This window comes from Cebus imitator, unplaced genomic scaffold, assembly GCF_001604975.1.
Source record: "Cebus imitator isolate Cc_AM_T3 unplaced genomic scaffold, Cebus_imitator-1.0 Scaffold71, whole genome shotgun sequence".
NCBI classification, from domain to species: Eukaryota; Metazoa; Chordata; class Mammalia; order Primates; family Cebidae; genus Cebus; species Cebus imitator.
The window spans coordinates 4,071,770-4,081,013 of NW_016107386.1; the positions used below are offsets into that span (position 1 = coordinate 4,071,770).

General features: G+C 42.0%; 1 protein-coding gene across 1 annotated transcript in view; it reads left to right on the top strand.

Moving 5' to 3' along the window:
- LOC108306381 (dynamin binding protein) overlaps nucleotides 1–9,244 on the top strand; it is a 134,476-nt gene that overhangs the window by 7,442 nt on the left and 117,790 nt on the right. The gene's annotated exons all lie outside the window — the stretch shown is intronic.

The following is a 9,244-nucleotide window of genomic DNA, read 5'->3' on the forward strand; positions in this document are numbered from 1 at the left end:
GACCAGGATGGTCTTGATCTCTTGACCTCGTGATCCACCCGCCTTGGCCTCCCAAAGTGCTGGGATTACAGGCTTGAGCCACCGCGCCCGGCCAACTTTTATCAAGTTTTAAGGTATTACCCTTAACTCTAGTTTACTGAGAGTTTTCACCATAAATAGGTGTTAAGCCTTACCAAATACTTTTTCAAGATCTGTCCTTCAGGAAATAAGATGGCATCAGGAAGGCTGTGTACCAAAATTCTAACCTATGTTGACTTTGTTTCAAGCAGAAGATATTTATGAACCCTGTATATATAATTTATGGTAAACATCCCAAGATTCCAGTACAAGTTTATTTCACCATTAGGTCAGCATTTTCCTCCTGGCATTAAGAGTCAGAATTTAAATAGCTGATGTGAAGAACAAGAGAAAGAGCCATATTCAGGATAACTTTTGTTGTCAGCATGATTGTAAATATAAGATATGTAAAATTATAGTTTCCGTACTCTGTGGATCAGTCTTTACTCCAGGCATAAATCTTACTAAATTATATCTCAAGAGGTTGCTCAGTGGTAGAGCCGTGGATAGCTGTTCAGCAACCCTAACTGCTAGGGTGTTGGGCAGTGAATTCTCATGGCCAGCTCTTCTCTGTCTTTCTTTTCTTTCTTTTTAGACTAGCCATTTTTTCCTAATTGTAGAAATTATACCTCTTTTTATAGACCATTTGTAAAATATAGAAAAGCAAATCTATAATCCTGCCTTTTAGCACCAACCTCTGTTAAAATATTGCTTATTTCTCTATCTCTGTTTTTTTTAGGGGGTGGGGTGGGGGAAGAAGCATGTTGTGAAGGAGGAGAGGGCACTTAAAATTGCACTATATAATTTTGTATCACCCTTCCTTTTTCAGGGCTAGATCATTAACTCTTGTTCATTTTGCTTTGATTGGCCCTCTGGGGGAAAAATCAATAGAAAACTTATAATTAACTTGTAGCAGTGGGGTGATAGCTTGCTCCTCTCTTGGAACAGGTTATGCCTGAGGGAGCCTCCATGCACAAACAGCCCAGAGTCATTGTCAGAACTTGGAGCAGTCTTAGCCATAAGCTCAACAGACCAAAAACTAGCTTACCCATGTGGAGAGGAGAAGTACATTTGATGTCTCTTGCTTCAGTTCAGTCCCCTAAGTTGTCACCTTCCTTATCTAGACCACACTTGCTTTCATCTTTCAGAAAGTAAGTAGAATGGAGAAAATAGTCATTTATTTTCTTTTGACTTGGAAATAAAACCCAGCACAGGCTGGGTGTAGTGGCTCACACTTGTAATCCCAGCACTTTGGGAGGCCAAGACAGGCAGATCACTTGAGCTCAGGAGTTCGAGACCAGTCTGGCCAACATGACGAAACCCCATCTCTACCAAAAAATACAAAAACTAGCTGGGCATGGTGGCATGTGCTTGTAGTTCCAACTACTCGGGAGGCTGAGGTGGGAGAATTGCTTGAATCCTGGAGGTGGAGGTTGCAGTGAGCTGTGCTTGCAACACTGCACTCCAGCCTGGGTGACAGAGTGAGACCCTGTCTCAAAAACTAAATTTCAATGAGTGAAAGAAGCTGGACCTGTGTATGAATTAGGAGACTTCTTGGAAGGAGGAGCACAGCAGTCTCAAAAAAAAAAAAAAAAAAAAAATAAAACTTCATCACAATTGCTTTGTTCCCTTAATCACTTTTTGCTAGTGTGGAAGTGACAGAATTCATAGGTGAACATCCCTATGGCGAGGAGATTCAGGTCTACCTGCCTTTTGTCCTCACTGTTCATCCCCCTCTTTTTTCTTTCTTTCTTTTTTTAAGACAGGGTCTTGCTCTGTTGCCCAGGCTGGAGTGCAGGGGTGCAATCTCGGCTCACTGCAACCTCTGTCTCCCGGATTCAAGCAATTATCCTGCCTCAGCCTCCTGAGTAGCTGGGATTACAGGCACATGCCACCATGCCTGGCTAATTTTTGTATTTTTAGTAGAGACGGAGTTTCACCATGTTGCCCAGGCTGGTCTTGAACTCCTGACCTTGTGATTCAGCCTCCCAAAGTGCTAGGAATACAGCCATGAGCCACCGTGCCCAGCCCTTTTTTTTTTTTTCAGTGTCCTTTGAAACTCCCCATTCCTGTACCCTGCTCTGTTTTTTTTTTTTTTTTTGCTGTAGCAGGTGTGACTTTCTAAAAATGTGTTGGTCAGCCTTCCCCATTTCTCGAGGAAAAAATTCTTGGAGGGCAAGAATCTTTATTTTGTTCCCTGTTTATAACCCGAGCCCACCTCGAACAGTGTCTGGTACCTGGTGTGGCCCCAACAGATGAATCCATAAGATGAATCAACCAGTAAAGAGGTCATACTGTGATCCAGAGAAGAGCCATCTAAGGGAGGGGTGAGAGAAGAAAGCTCTCTTAGCTTCCTTTCAATGCATAGGTTCAGCAGGCTAGTAGAATCCCCATTTCTTCATTGACATTGCAAGTGAAACCATCCACCCAGACACAGAGCTAATTTCTCTGCGTCTGCTCTAGCCCCTCCCGCAGAGCCTGCATTTTCCCGAAAGTAGCATGTGAATGTTTGTGTTGCTGACAAACACATGGACTGGGAGAGAATAATCAGCGCTGACATTCTAGCCGTGGGTCTGGGCTCAGCGTGCATTCTGCATTGTTTTCATGAGGTGATTCTCTTAGGATTAATGAGCCTGCCCTATCAGCAGAAAATGTTGCAATGGATGTGCGGAGTTATGCTTACCTCCCCAGCCTCACACCCCAGGTCCCCCTGCTTTCTAGTTGGTTCTTTCCTCCCCTCCCTGGAAATGTGGAAACTTTTTAGCTTTTCTGTCATTTCTGAACAGTAAGTATTCTAATCTGGTTCAGAATTGTCATGACGAACGGTTATGCCTTGCATACCTGGTTGCTGTATTCTAGAGCAAGGCCTCAAATTATATTAATAGCACTATAGAGGATGCTAAAAAAGAAAGCTGCCACAAATATACCACAATGCTGTCCTTGAGGCCAGTGTCACATACCCAGTCTATCCTGTAGAGGCCATTACTTGGCTTATATTCCTGAAATACTGCTTTCATTTATTATCCTACTGCCTGACACTTACCAGTGCCCACCACCTCCCCCAGTAAATTTTAAACTCTGCTGCCTGCCTGGCCCTCAAGTCTGGTGTAAATACACTTATATAAAGTAGTCCCGGCTTATCCACAGGGGATGTGTTCCAAGACCTCCAGTAAATGCCTGAAACTGTGGATAGTACCAACTCTGTATATACTAGGTATACATACATACCTGTCATCAAGTTTAATTTATAAATTAGGTGCAATAAGAGATTAACAACAATAATAACAAAATAGACTATTTATAACACTATATTGTAATAAAAACTATGTGAATGTGGTCTCTCGTGCTTACTATCAAAATATCTTAGCATTGTACTCACCTATTTTCAGACCCCAGTTGACCATGGGTAACTGAAACTGTGGAAAGTGAAAGCATGGATAAGATGAGGACTACTGTGTGTAACCACAACAATAATGTAAAAACAGCAGCTCGTATTTTAGCTAGTTACCATACTACATGCATTCTCATTTAATCGTAAAATGATTTTATAAGGAAGGTACTGTTAGACTCTTCATTTTATAGATGGAGAAACTAAGGTACAGATTGTAAGAAACTTGCTCTAAAGTTATACCACTGTTAAATGATAGAACTAGAATTCAAACTCATGCCTGTTTCCCTCCAAAGCCCATGCTCTTAACCATCTTGCCATAGTGGGCCCAGGTAAATGAGTGCCTGAAGACAGTGAGTGACTTGTACAGTCCAGCAGTTACTGAGGTTGTCCTTTTTCAGGGTATGCGAGACTAAGTCACCAGCACTTGGTTAGCTGTGGAGGGAAGGGAGGATTTTGTCTGGAGCTGGAATTGCTCAGGGAGCCCGTCTCTGGATTATTCTGCACTGACAGCTGCAGACAGAAACCACTTGGCACTTCAGAAAGGGAAAAGCTCTGAAACTATCCATCCAGGTAGCTTTCTTTGACTTTTCAATCCTTTTCATAATAACGTATTTAAAATTTATAAAAATGAATAAAGAATAATACATCCAATGTCCATATATCCAGCACTCAACATCTGGAAAGCTGACTTGATTTCTATATTCCACCTCCATTTGCTGTTTTACAGACCTTTTGGTTCTAGTGACTTAAAGAAAAATAGGATTCCCTTTTATTTACATATGACAACAATACCATTATTGCCACCCCTCAAAACAGCAGTAATTCCTTAATAGAATCAAGTCTAGTCAGTGTTTACAATTTCCCCTTCATTTCATTTTTTTCTTAAACAACTGACTTGTTTGAATCAGGATTCAAGAAAAGTACCCATGTTGTATTTAGTTAAAGTGTTTTTTTTTTTTTTGCTTTGGTTTTTTTGAGACCGAGTCTTACTCCGTTGCCCAAGCTAGAGTGCAGTGGCATGACCTTGGCTCACTGCAGCCTTCACCTCCTGGGCTCAGCGATTCTCCTACCTCAGCCTACTGTGTAGATTACAGGTGCGTGCCACCACATCCAGCTAATTTTTTTTGTATTTTAGTAGAGACAGGGTTTCACCATGTTGCCCAGGGTAGTTTTGAACTCCTGAGCTCAGGCGATCTGCCTGCCTTGGCCTCCAAAACTGCTGGGATTACAGGCATGAGCCACTGCACCCAGCCGTTAATGTGTTTCTTAAGTGGCTTTTAATTTGTGGTTTTCTTATTTATTTATTTTGAGTCTCACTCTGTCACCTAGGCTAGATTCCATTCACAATCTCAGCTCACTGCAGCTTTTGCCTCCTGGGTTCAAGTGATTCTTGCGTTCCACCCTCCAAAGTAGCTGGAATTACAGGTGTGAGCCACCATGCCTGGAATAGATATGTGGTTTTGCTGTGTTTCCCAGGCTGGTCTCGAACTCCTGGGCTCAAGTGGCCTATCTGCCTCAGCCTTCCAAAGTGCTAGGATTATAGGCATGAGCCACCACACCCATCTCCTTTTTTAAATTTGAATTTTTTGCTTGCAATTTATTTGTTGAAAAAACTGGTCATATATTCTCCAGAGTTTCCCACATTCTGCATTTTTTAAGGGTGTCCGATATAACTTTGCTGTTGTCTCTGTAGTAACTTACCCTTTAATCTGTTGGTCACTGCAGGAGGTTCCAAGTTATTCAGGCCTCCATAAATAGAAGGGATTCGCTGGCCCACATAGTTTGGTCTGGCCCAAAGGTCATTTCTGAGGAGTCTTTCAAAATGTTCCAGGTGTCAGGGAATGACATTATCAACAGCAGACCATCTCTAGTCTAAAACATTCTGCCTCAGAAGGAATTTTACAGCTGCTGCATGGAAAGGCATTTTCATGTTCCCTAGAGTTAGGGGAGAAAATCATGAAGAGAATAAGTACCCTGGTTTTCTTCTTTTAGACAGTGCTTGTTGCTTTAAGGATTTCTGGGGCTTAGTGCCAGAAACTCCTTGGGATATTATTGTCTTATTGTTTAGATCTGCTTATCAGGAAACGTCTGAGAATCCCTAGAGGGTCAGGGAAGAGGAGGATGAGTTTACATTAAAACCAGACTTTGTTAATGCCTGCTAAGAGTCCTGTATTCTTGAGCAGCTATATGGGGTGTGGAACATGACACTCATGTTTTTCAAACCCATAGTTTTAATTACTTGTTCTTTTTGCTACCAGTGTCCAGATGTTGTTCATTGATTACAGTAAATATCTGGACTGCTATAGACATGAAATCCAGGTTTGTTGTATTTTTCTTTTAGTTTTGCTGCCTTGACCTGCTGCTAGTCAGCTGTGATGGTTCTGCGGAGTAGTGAGCCAGTATTAAAGTGAAAAGAACGAAAATTGTTGACGTTTGTAGCTGTGTTTGGATTTATTTAGTGATTTGAAGGGAATAAGAATAAAGTATCTCAATGTCAATATCTTTATTTAAAGTCAAATGTTTAATAAGACTAAAAATCTAAAGTAGAAAGACATTCAATAAATTTATTAACTATAACCCCACTAATACTTTTATTAGTATTTTACTGGTTGGCTATTTTAAGTAAGGGCTTTGCTTTGATTAAAGACATTGATAACAATAAATTATGAAAATCTTTTGGGCTGAATTTTTTTTTTTAAATGGGATCTCGCTTTGTCACCCAGGCTGAAGTGCAGTAGTGCAATCTCAGCTCACTGCAACCTCTGCCTCCTGGGTTCAAGTGATCCTCCTGCCTCAGCCTCCTGAGTAGCTGGGATTACAGGTGGGTGGCACCACGCCTGGCCAATTTTTTATTTTTAGTAGAGACAGGGTTTCACCATGTTGGCCAGGCTGGTCTCAAACTTCTGACCTCAGGTGATCCACCTGCCTCAGCCTCCCAAAGTTCTGGGGTTACAGGCATGAGCCACTGCGCCCAGGCTTTGGGTTAAACTTTACCAGTATGTTCAACCTTTATTCTTATAACCCATAGGTGGGATTCAGGCTTGGCCAGTATTCTCTTCTTGTGACTCCAAATGTTTAAAAATTAAAATATAATTCACAGTAAGTGTTAATCAGAGGTGATTTGCTTATTTACTGATTGTTTTTCCTGCAGTGATCAGTTAACAGTAAAAATAACACTTCATGTTCACAAGTAGCAGTAATACATACAGGAGAGTATGTATTTGAAAAGCAGTCTGTAAATGTAATTGTGCTGTAATAATGTGTCCACATGGCCTTGCAGAGAACTGCCCATTGTAGATTGATGCCCACTGTGCCTGACATGTGGCAGCACCTAGGTGACTCCACTGCCCCTTCTGGAAGACAGATGGGCTTATTATTGTAGCAACAGCCACTGGCCCCAAAAGACAAAGGTCGTCAGATAGTGTTTATATAGTTGCTTTCCAGATTCAAATTTTCACATTCTTACAGAATAGTCTGTTTCTCTGTGTGCTCACTTTTATTTCTGTCCATCATAAGACACAGATACTCCAAGTCACATATCTGCAACTGCTCTGGCCTACCAGTATTTTCAATCTCACCCCATGAAATGCCCCCAACAAGCCTGTTTGGTTATGACTTTAAAAAAATTGGATGTCATGGCCAGGCGTGGTGGCTCACACCTGTAATCCAAGCACTTTGGAGGTGAAGGTGGGCGGATCACCTGAGGTCGGGAGTTCAAGACCAGCCTGACCAACATGGTGAAGCCCTGTTTATTTAAAAAAAAAAAAAAAATTGGATGTCTTTTTCCTAGATTCCCCTGCCAGTATTTTGTGAGGCTAGAGCTGTATATGGTAGGTAAACAGTGTCAAGAAATAAGGTAAAAACTTGTGTGCAGGGACTAGATCATGACAAGCTTTGTATGATCTGCAAACAGTTTTTAGACACTTTCTACAAGTGATGGATGGGAGAGCTTTTGAGGAACTTCAAGCAGTGAAGATGTTGAAGATTTCGGTTTCGGCCAGGTGCCTGACTCATGCCTGTAATCCCAGCACTTCAGGAGGCTAAGGTGGGTGGATAGTTTGAGCCCAGGAAGAGACCAGCCTGGGCAACATGGGGAAACCCATCTCTACAAAAAATAGAAAAATTCGCTGAGTGTGGTGGTTCACGTCTGTCGTCCCAGCTACTTGGGAGGCTGAGATGAGAGGATTGCTTGAGCCTGGGGGGTCGAGGCTGCAGTGAGCTGTGATCGCACCACTGCACTGCAGCCTGGGCAACAGAGTGAGACTGTCTCCAAAAAAGTTTGTTTTCAGGCTAGGCACAGTGGTGTATGCCCAGATACTGGGAGTCTAAGGCGGGAGGATCACTTGAGTAGGAGTTTGAGTCCAGCCTGGGCAACACAGCAAGACCCTGTCTCTTAAAAAAATTTTTTTTTTTTTTTTTTTGAGATGGAGCCTTGCTCTGTTGCCAGGCTGGAGTGCAGTGGTATGATCTCAACCTCACTGCAGCCTCTGCTTCCTGGGCTCAGGCAATCATCCTGCCTCAGCCTCCTAGTAACTGGGACTACAGGCATGGGCCACCATGCCCAGCTAATATTTGTATTTTTAGTAGAGATGAGGTTTCACCATATTGGCCAGGATGGTCTCGATCTCCTGACCTCGTGATCTGCCCACCTCAGCCTCCCAAAGTGCTGAGATTACAGGTGTGAGTCACCACGCTTGGCCAAAAAAAATTTTTTAAAGAAGATAATCCTAGTTGGATGTGATAAACAGGACAAAGGCAGATAAGTCTGGTATGTAGCCATTTAGGAAGCTATTGCAAGAGCCCCAAAGAAAAGATGGTGAGAGTCATAGCTTGATGTGTTTAAAGGATTTAACAGTAATGCCAGTGTTTTTCCTAGAAGTACAGGACACGTTTTAGAAGAGTCAGTAAATTAATTTCATATCCCTCTTCTGACCCTGGAAGGCATTTGGCAAAGGCTTTCTTGGACCCATATGCAGGGATCTCATTTATAAACTGCTGCCAAATCCTTGTGGGTCTGCTGTGAAGACACAGCTCATTTAGAGCTTAGAGTAGAGGGGCTTGTCAATTGCTTTTGTCCTCGTGACCAGTAACCACAGAGTCACATTACTACCCCTTCCTCTCAAGAAGACTGCAGCAGTTTTGAGAAGCTGGCCCCGCGCAGAGCCTGCTGCCTCATCCCTATTATTTATGTATTTATGTTCCCCTCAGCCTGGGTGATGATGGCCGTCATCGTCATCACCCACCATTTTCATCATTACTGTTCTCGTTGCTGACATTTACTGAGTATTGTACCCACCATTTGCCAGGAAATGTATTAAATGTTTTTACCTACATTATCAAATTTAATTCTTATACACCCTCCGAAATAAATTACTGTTATTATCTTCTATTACGTACAAGGAAACTAAGGTTCAGAGGGGTTTAAGTAACTTGCCCAAGGTCACATAGCTTGACAAATGACAGAGTCAGAAATTGAAACTAAATTGTCTCTCACCAGAGTCTGGGCTCTTAACTGTTTTGCAGTTATTAATACAATTTAGTAGCAAATATGACTTTTCTTTTCAAATTTGCTCTTTTATGTAGCGTCATCACCCAGTGAAAGTTCACTTACTCAAACACTGTGTTTGTTACCTACCCTCCATGCCCATCCTTTAAGAGACATAACACCCAAATTCAAAATATCTATTAAAACATGAAGTGTAAGAAAAACTTTGTAGGGGAGGGGAGGTGGGTGTGTGGGTGTGGGTGGCCGAATAGGGAAGCTATTTAAATTTCTTTCTTTTTTTTTTTTTTTTT